General features: G+C 36.5%; 2 non-coding genes across 2 annotated transcripts; one reads left to right on the forward strand and one right to left on the reverse strand.

Annotated features, from left to right (window-relative positions):
* Nucleotides 1–5134: 5134 nt before the first annotated feature.
* Nucleotides 5135–5299, forward strand: LOC120353750. The gene has a single exon (XR_005572567.1). It is a non-coding gene; the product is annotated as a U1 spliceosomal RNA (small nuclear RNA).
* Nucleotides 5300–8659: 3360 nt separating this feature from the next.
* On the reverse strand, nt 8660–8732 carry Trnar-acg. The gene has a single exon. It is a non-coding gene; the product is annotated as a tRNA-Arg (tRNA).
* Between the last annotated feature and the right edge of the window lie 218 nt (nt 8733–8950).

Raw genomic sequence — 8950 nt, forward strand, 5'->3', positions numbered from 1 at the left:
GTATATAATATGGACTACAGTGAAACTCTCTTTAGAATTTCTTACTGCTACCTACTAATAATTATTATGTACATCTATTAACTGTACTACTTAAGCTAGATTTCACTCAATCACTGCTCTGCTTTTTCACTAGACACCACTTTCACTGCACACCAATTCAAATGGTTTCCTTCTTTTCAGTCTCCGCACCAACCCTCCGTTGTCAAGCAGCTGGATTGCTTCGACGTTCGTGTGTTGGTGGAGCCGTTCTTCATGACTTTCTGCATACCTTTGAATCTCACAGGATACCATGTTGACTCCCAGGTCCCTATGGATGTCGCTGTTCCGCACATACCAGGGAGCATCAACGATGTTTCGGAGCACCTTGTTCTGGAATCTTTGTATGATGGTGACGTTGCTCTGTTTGGTGCAGCCCCATAGTTGTATTCCATAGGTCCAAACAGGTTTGAAGATCTGCTTGTAGAGGAGCAATTTGTTTGGTATTGAAAGTGATCTTCCAATAAGCCAGTAGAATTTCTTGTATTTTATGTTCAGTTCTTCTTTTTTCTTTTTGACATGCTCTTTCCAGCGAAGCTTAGCATCAAGAGTCATACCTAGGTATTTAGCTTGATTTTCATGTGGTATATTAATTCCATTGATGTTGATTGGAAGGTACACAGCTCTCTTGTTGGTGAAGTTAACATGAATCGACTTTTCCTCATTGAGCTTCATTCTCCACTTTTTGGTCCAGTCTTGTATCTTGTTGACAGATCTCTGAAGCTTCGCTGTTTCAATACCAACATCACTGTCTACTGCTAGTAGGGCGGTGTCATCTGCGAACGTGGCTGTGGTATTCTCCCCCAAATTAGGGATATTAGGGATAGTGAAGAGAAGATAAAGGACTGGTCCTAAAACACTTCCTTGCGGAACTCCTGCTTTTATCTCTCTTAGATCAGAATATGAATCTTCATATTTGACTCTAAAGTACCTTCCTGTCAAATATGATTGCAATATTTCTGTAAATTGCTTAGGAAGCATTTTCTTCAGTTTATAAAGAAGTCCCTCATGCCATACTTTGTCAAAGGCTTGCCCTATGTCGAGAAAAACTGCTGAACAAACCTTTTTTTCTTCCAAGCTCTTCTCTATTATATTAACTATCCTATGTACTTGATCAATTGTGGAGTGTTTTTTTCTGAAACCAAATTGATGATTAGGAATTAATTGCTTTCTCTCAATTATTGGCTTGAGTCTACTCAATAATATCCTCTCAAACAACTTTGATAACACAGGTAACAATGAAATTGGTCTGTATGAAGCTACTTCATGTGGTTCTTTCCTGGCTTGAGTAACATTATAACTTCAGCTACTTTCCAGACTCCTGGTACAAATCTGAGTCTGAATGAAGCATTCAGGATGTTTGTTAGCTTGATGAGTGCTTTCCTTGGTAGATGCTTCAGGACTAAGCCAGTTATCAGGTCAAATCCTGGAGTTTTCTTAGCATTCATAAGTTTTATTTCCTTTCTCACTTCTTCTACTGAGACATTCATTAGTTCTTGATTTTCCTGCATGATGTTACCTTCAATTTCTAGATCTTCTTGAGCTGCAACGTTTGGCTGGAAGACATTCACAAGATGATCAGCAAATGCCTGTGCCTTTTCTTCATTATTCTTGGCCCATTGTCTATTCAGTTTCCTAATAGGGGGAACTTGTTGGATGGGTGTTTTTATTTTCTTAGAAGCCTTCCATAGTGAGTAATCAGTGTTGCCTTGTCCTGTTAAATTACTCAAGTAACTGTTGATTGATTCATTTTTAATAAACTGTATCTCTCTTTTCAGTTCCTGTGTGAGAGTATTCAGTAATCTTTTATCTTGAGGAGAACGTGAATGCTGCCACCTCCTTCTAGCTCTTCTTTTCTCTGCAATCATTTCTCTTATTTCCAATGGATAATTATTTCCTACTGTTCTTCGTTTCCTAGTCTGCGGAGTATTACACCAGGCTGCCTGTTGTATATCAGTAACAAATTTTTCCAGCTCCTCATCTATTTGATCTGCAGTTGTTAATGGTGAATTCAGGTTAATTCTTTCCTCCAACACTTGCTGAAAGCCATCCCAATCTGTATACTTATTAACTAGTGTGGGATAATTATTTTGTTTTTGTAAAATAGTGTCACTCAACTTCAGAATATTGGAGAGTGGTCTGAATTGAGATCAAAACTTTCCTCTACTTGCAAATAGTTTACTGAAATGTTTTTGATTATGAAAAAGTCTATGAGATCAGGTATCTTACTTGTATCTGTAGGCCAATAAGTTGGTTTTCCAGTTGAAAGAGATTCACATCTTGACTCTCTTACAGCTTCGTAAAGTACCTTGCGCTTATGAGTTGTTAATCGTGATCCCCAATGAATGTGTTTTGAATTGAAGTCACCGCCAAGGATAAATCTCGTTCCCAACATATCAAACATTGATAGATGATCTTCTTTTCTGAATGAATATCGAGGAGGACAGTAGACAGCTGCAACTACAAATCGATAATTAACTGCTTCCACACATACTCCTATCAATTGAATTCGTTTCTAATTTAACGTGTTCATTATGCTGAATGCTCTCTTTGATTATGATTGAACTCCCCCCTCTCGCAACATTGTTGGGATGTAAGGCGTGGTAGGTCCTGTAACCTTTAAATTTTATGTAGGACTGTTTTGTAAAGTGAGACTCAGAAATGAGACAAATATCTACATTATCTATGTTTAGAACTGCTTCCAATTCCAGTTGTCGTTGTAAGAGTCCATTTGCGTTCCATTCCATTATGTTTAGTGAACGAATCATTTTGGTTTTTGTTGTCTATTATTGTCTAATTTCTCGATGCGAGATTGAAGGGATGAAATTATTTTCTCTTGTTTATCAAGTTTAGATAAGATGAGCTGTAGGATTTGTGAGGTGTCTTTTACTTCTTCATTTTTCTTCATCTGCGATTTATTTTCTTTGGATACGATTTCGGCGAAAGTCATTCTCTTTTCTGTGGGCCTACTTTGATGTTGAGTGGGCCTACTTTGAGAATTAGCCACATTCCGAGCCTGAGAATCGACAACATTTTTTGATGTTATATTCTTACTGGCTACCCTACTCGAGTTACGTATTTTTTGTAACTCAATTGCTACAGAGCAACCACGGTAGCTTGCAGGATGAGCTTCACCACAATGAATGCATTTCGGTAGTGCTTCACTAGGTTTCGTACACTCCTTTGATGCATGTTTTCCAGCGCACTTCACACATCTGGCCTCCTTGTTGCAATAAGCCTGAGTGTGGTTGAAAGCCTGGCAACGCTTACATTGAGGTATTAGATTAACTTTCTTCAATGCTTCAACTTTTACTCTGCAACCCAGAATATGTTTAAGTTCAAAAACGTTCTTAACATTCTCTTCTGCGCTGAACGAAACCATGAACATGTCTAATGGTTCTTTAGTTTTCCACTTCAACTTATTCACTACATCTACCACTAGCAATCCCTCAGCCTTTAAGTCCTCCATTATGGATTCTATACTACAGGAGTGATGAAGTTTTTTTATCATCACTCTTATGGGTCTCACCTGTTTGTTTTCATACGAGTGCCAGTTGAAACCATCGTTGATTAATTCTTTTGTAATATTTCTGTACGTTTCTGAATCTACTGAATTTACTTTGAAAGTCTCTCTACTCAAGAGCTTTATTCTAAATTTTTCATCTGAAGTCACTTTTTTCAAACTTTTATGAAGAGACTCCAGGCTCTTTATACCATCCACTATGATTGGTGGCGGTGGCGTTTCTTTCTTCTTGTTCTTTACTTCCTCACCTTTATTCTTCTGCAATGAGGTGATTTTGTTCAACTGACGATGGTTACCAGTAGGCTCATTCTTTGGTTCAGGAGACAAAGTACTATTTAGTTTCCTCTTCTTTGTAGTACGTTTGTTACGGGCCCTGATCCACTCAGTCTCTTTTGCCAACTCCTCCTCATTAGTTGAGTAGTTTTCAGCAACTGCTGGACTGCATGGTTGTTGAATGTTCTGTTCTATTTTTTGAAATCGCAATTCTAAGTCTTCAATTCTCCGCTGAAGTTCTACGTTGCTCTTCTCTAGCTGCTTTCTCTTCTCATCCGACTCCTTCCAGGCGATGAAGAGTGCATGCTCGGCGGCTGAATGGAGCTTATTTGATTTAATATAACGATCCGGTGAACACTGGATCTCTGATGGTTTGGTGGTGTCCATGTTCTCGATGTTGCTTTCCTCGTCTTCTTGCTCTTCAAACTCCGGGGCAAGAAAACTGGGTAGTTTCAACAATTTTCCACTTGACGTAGCCATAGACAATAATTTTGCGAACATACTTTTCGAAAAGCCTTTGTACTCACTCACGATCGCGGAAACGCGAGCGCGAACGAAAATTGAAGGCCGCGCGAAAGTAGGTCACTTCGATTCCATAAAGACGGCGGATTTTAACCGAAATTTGATGCAATGTTTTGTTCCACTTAAATACCGTGAACAATCAACTGCTGACTCACTACTTCTACTGGCACTACACTACGAGTACGTCTGCACTGTATGAGAGCTAACGCGATACTGATGATTTCAAGATGAAGGTGGAATGCGTTAGGCAGGGCATAGAGCAAATCATATTCTGAGTGTGTGATTTCCAGATGTGGTCAGATGCGATGTCAACTGATCACTGATATTATATTTTATGTTAAGACTGGCTCCGCTGATTTTTTTTTCTTCTTTTATGGTTATGATAAATCACGAGTCTATGTCAATAAGCAGTGAACTATCAATGCCAAAGAAGTCAACATTACTCAAGTCATCGATGAGATTCAGCCCGATTTGTGCAGATTGATGGAAAAGTGGACATGTGGGATCCCCGGAGGAAGAGAGAATTCCCAGGCCGACATTTGAGCATTTCATTCATAAGGTATTGATGTACCAAAATTAGTGCTCAACTACCAGCCAGTAGGCAAGAGAGACTGTGGCCGTCCAAGGAAAAGATGGGCATATATTAGGTTCGGAACAGGCAGAGATGCCTGAACCCTAAAAGGTAGAAAAAGAAGAAGAAGAAGAAGCAGAAAAAAAAGAAGATGAAGAAGAGAAGGCATTGATAGCCTTTTCAATCATGAAATAAATATCGTCATTATCATACTTACCTGGCGTGGGGGTTACCGTGATCAAGAAGGTGGTTCCCCCATGGCGAGGCCTTGTCATTGCACTGCGACTTGCTTGACCCCTGCGAATGCCCCAAATGTGGGCATCTCGGGCGCATAATTTTTGAAGATGGAATACGCTGAATGAGGAGACCTTCATATAACGACAACTTGACTCAACTGTTTTCATATTATTTGTCGAGAGACCTGGCTGGCTTAAGGGATATAGTCTGGTTTTGAGTTTAGTTTTAGTAGCACCTCATCAACTAAAGGGCCTCGAATGACTGGACCAATACACGGCACACGTGAACACGTAAACCGAAAACTATCTTCGCCGGCCATCAGGGTTCAAAACCGTGACAACGCCAGCCTGTTGACGCCAAACCTGTTGACTATAACCAAAGAGTAAAAATACAACCAACTCCTGTATATTTCTAGATCATCATAACAGGGTGTTCCGACCTGATAATTCGAATATCAAATCCCTCCAATTCGCTATCGAAATTTAATCAAGACACTCATTATAAATGAAGTCATAAACATAGATTGAACCACATCGTTAATGATAGAGTTCAACTTCATACATTTGAAAATGGAATTTGAGAGGAATATAATCATCGTTTCAAAGCATAATGAAATTCAATCTTCACTGTGTATGATTCTATTATGTTGGATGAAGCGTAAGAAGGCATGAACTGAAGAAAGCATGGAATAGAATGAACGAATCGTTCTTTAGAATCTGAGAATAACTGAGATGCACCATTACACTAATTAACCTTTTTTTATTATTTTTCTGAACTATCCAATAATCCTCTGTATGTAATAATTTTATTAAATAAGACTTTGAATGCATCAAGTTAGTGTTTCCTTTCTCTCTAACAAACTTATAATATGCAACTCTGGTTTGCGCACAGGCATTTTTTGCCCATGCAGACCATTTTCTAAAGATTTATTTGGCTTACTGTATTCATGAGGTTGTTTTTATTCTTTGTTGTTGTTTTGTATTGAAAATGAGTACCAAAACTTCAACCAACAAAAATTCTGTTTCAAATTGTAAATATTATAAATGAATTTCGAGTTGAATGTTCAACATTCAATCATCATATTGTTTCCAAGACCATAACACCTAGTTGTTACAATGAACACAGCTCCTAAATCACTGTACACTTAACAGGGAGTTATTCACAAATTAATTCAATTTTAAAAAGTGAGTTCAAATAAAATATGGCAGCGAACAGCTTTATCGCTCTTACTAAATTGCTGATTTAAAAATGAATTTCGAGCACACCGACTCGTGCTAAAGCAGTTTGCAAAGTTCTTGTTCTTTGTTTTAAAGAAGCGAAGGGAAGGTGCTCCGCCTTGCTGTCTGTAGAGAAGCGTAATTATTCATCCCCAACTACGAAACTCCACTGACGGCAACATAATTCATCCCCCTATCCTCATACATTCATCGCTACCTACAATTTACTGAATTAAATTCTCCCTTATTGGTGAGATGGCGGGGTGTAGCTTTGAAACTTTCTCGATCAATAGATTTGTCTGTATCTTCAACAGATTCATAATGATAATGATAATGATAATTATGATGAATTTCTTTTGAACACAGTTTAAATTTTTAGATTCATGATATTGATAGGAAAAATAATAATTATTTTAATTTATCATAGGTATTTTAATTATTATAAGCAGGCTCGAATCTCTCATAAGATAGACGCTTATGAAGTGTTAAATAGGACTAAAAGAAAAGACTTATACTAGAGAGAAATACCAAAACTTTCATTAGAAATCATGAAACATGAATTTACTGACTAAATAAATGAGTCCGGCTTAGGTATTCCAGCTTCTATTAGTTTCTCAACTAGTTGGTGAGATATAAGATGAAATATCATAAATTCAAAAAATGAGCTTAAAATTAGAAACAAATTGAATTACAGTATTACCAATTTCCTGAAAAACTTATACAAATCCACTTGAAAAACCTATAAATCCAATACAAATTTACAGAAATTTGAACTTATGAATTCTCATGACTTCCTATTCATACTCAGAAATGACTGAAATAGAATTCCTATTTATACAATACTGGACTGTTTAGAATTACAACGCCAAACCAATTTCTCAGGAAATATCTTCAATTATTAAATTCTACATAAAAAATGAAGTTTTATTAGGAAAATATGTATAGCTTCCAGTCAATAGTCTAATCGCAATACTATACCATCCTTCCATATCATATTCTCTTTCTTCATTGTTATGAAAACATGTCTTTATGTTTTTATGAATTCATAAAAGTAAACAAAGTAGTTTTCCCACAGTTACCTTGGAAAGTAACCATTCCTGCACTGATTACAGAATGCAAAGAATCACTTTTCCGCTCTAGTGCGCAAAGTATTACTTTGCGTACTCTTAATACTTTGTGTATTATCTTGCAGCCATCCCAATCAGCTGTTGACATTGTTGGCGTGTATTTTGAATGCCAATTTTTTCTATCTATATTTTTTCTGATTTTCAAATAAATAATAAAAATGAGAATTCATTGAATTATACATTTTTAATATTATTAATTATTCCAAATAATATTTTTTTCATTCATAAGCTGATTGGTTGAAAAATTATTTATAAATTAAGATTTACTTAAATTTTTCAAATTGAATGGATTAATTCAAATCAAATCAAATCAAACTGTTTATTCCTCAAAAACAAAAACACAATACATGTTATAGCAGCAATAAAACTCAAGATATACACAGAATTATAACATGACTATGAGCCTAGTAGCCTATGTTGATATTATAATGTATATAAAATAAAATTTCTAAAAATACATGACCATGATTAACAAAAACTGTGACTGTTAAATTAATAAACATTGATAACTATTATTGCTGTTAACACAAATAACTGTTGAATAGGAGGAAGGTCCCCGCATGGGCTGTGCCTGTGCGCGGGGACCGAGTTGCATTGGATTTTGATCAAGTACTGCACCGTCTAATAGTTTATTATTATTTTTAAGAATTCAATTTTCAATTTGAATGAATTATCGATTATCAATTTCCAATTGGATTATAAAGTTTAAAATAAATTGAAGCTGTTATTAATAACAAAATTATACAGACAAACATTTGTTGGATTTCAGCCATCATTTTACTCATAATCAACCACTTCTCATATTATTTAATGGTAACTGTAGGAATAATTTAATGTGAAATACGTGAGCAAAGCTCCTCTGCTGCACTCAACAAACCATTCCGCCCTCGCCCACGGGTGCTTAAACGTTTCTTTTGGTGCAGCAAACTGTCACTTTGCGCACTAATTGCACAAATAACTAACTATTACCATGTACTCCATTTATATTCAGATATGTACATGTACAATATTCAGATATCGATACTGAATGTGATATTTTGAGCGATGTTCAAAGGAAATCGAGGAAAAATAAAACACAATTAATACATACAAGTATATAATACATCGTACTGAGTGCGAAGATATTTGAGCTCGCCGTCCGCCCCAAAAAAGTCGACCCTGCCAGGATTCGAACCTGGAATCTTCTGATCCGTAGTCAGACGCGTTATCCGTTGCGCCACAGGGCCTCTACAAAACACAAAACACTCTACCATTATCAAACATGAAAAACTTCATCTATTCATTTTTCTTTCACACTTTCATCAGATCAGCACAAGCATAGAGAAACAATAGCGTAAGTAGATATCCCATGGTATAGGGCGTTTATGTTGCAACTTTTACTGTTATCTCAAGCCGATTACTGTCAATTATTGTCGATTTTTACTGTTTTGTTTGGGTGAGAGTG

This window comes from Nilaparvata lugens, chromosome 11, assembly GCF_014356525.2.
Source record: "Nilaparvata lugens isolate BPH chromosome 11, ASM1435652v1, whole genome shotgun sequence".
In the NCBI taxonomy this organism is placed as follows: Eukaryota; Metazoa; Arthropoda; class Insecta; order Hemiptera; family Delphacidae; genus Nilaparvata; species Nilaparvata lugens.